At 48.7% G+C, this 641-nt stretch overlaps 1 pseudogene; it reads right to left on the bottom strand.

Moving 5' to 3' along the window:
* Window positions 1–69: 69 nt before the first annotated feature.
* On the bottom strand, window positions 70–597 carry LOC102480802 (akirin-1 pseudogene; annotated as a pseudogene).
* Window positions 598–641: the final 44 nt, after the last annotated feature.

Genomic DNA, 641 nt, shown 5'->3' with positions numbered 1-641 from the left:
TGAAAACTTCAGGACACATAGCTTGTTGACCGTGTCCCATATCGTCTCATTATCTGATCACTGAAAACTTCAGGACACATAGCTTGTTGACCGTGTCCCATATCGTCTCATTATCTGATCACGTGTGAATTTCACAAAAGATTCATATTGTTCTGCTAGTTTGGTATTGAGGATTTGCTCATACATCTCTGGAATTTTATCTTCATAGTCTTTTAAGAGACGCTCGCATATTATTCCAACTTGTTGGAGAGTAAAGGTGGGCTGGTCCTTCTTCATCCAGGAGGAGCCTGGAGAACTAGGTGCTGTGAGTGCTGAGGAGTGAGGCTGACTCTCCAAAGGACAAACTTTGCTCTGATGAAGAACTACTTCTAAATGTCTCCACCTCTGATAATGACTATATTCTCATTTTGCATTCTGAAAAAACTTGTTCTGGAGTTGGAAGGCGCCGATGGCTGCCCGGCAGGGTGGGCTGCTTCAGTCTGGGTGGGTCTGGTCTGGAGCAGCGGCATAGGCTTGGTGACCAGGAGCCTGAGGCCCGAAGTGGGGCCGGGCAGAGGGGTGCAGTGCCCACTTCAGGGACCCAGGGCTCAGTGGCATCACCTCAAACTCACTTCAGTGTAATGCCACACACCCTGCTGCTG

This window comes from Tupaia chinensis, unplaced genomic scaffold (assembly GCF_000334495.1).
Source record: "Tupaia chinensis unplaced genomic scaffold, TupChi_1.0 Scaffold141911_1, whole genome shotgun sequence".
Taxonomy (NCBI): domain Eukaryota; kingdom Metazoa; phylum Chordata; class Mammalia; order Scandentia; family Tupaiidae; genus Tupaia; species Tupaia belangeri.
The sequence above is the reverse complement of the archived record's forward strand: the minus strand, read 5'-3'. Positions and strand labels throughout refer to the sequence as shown.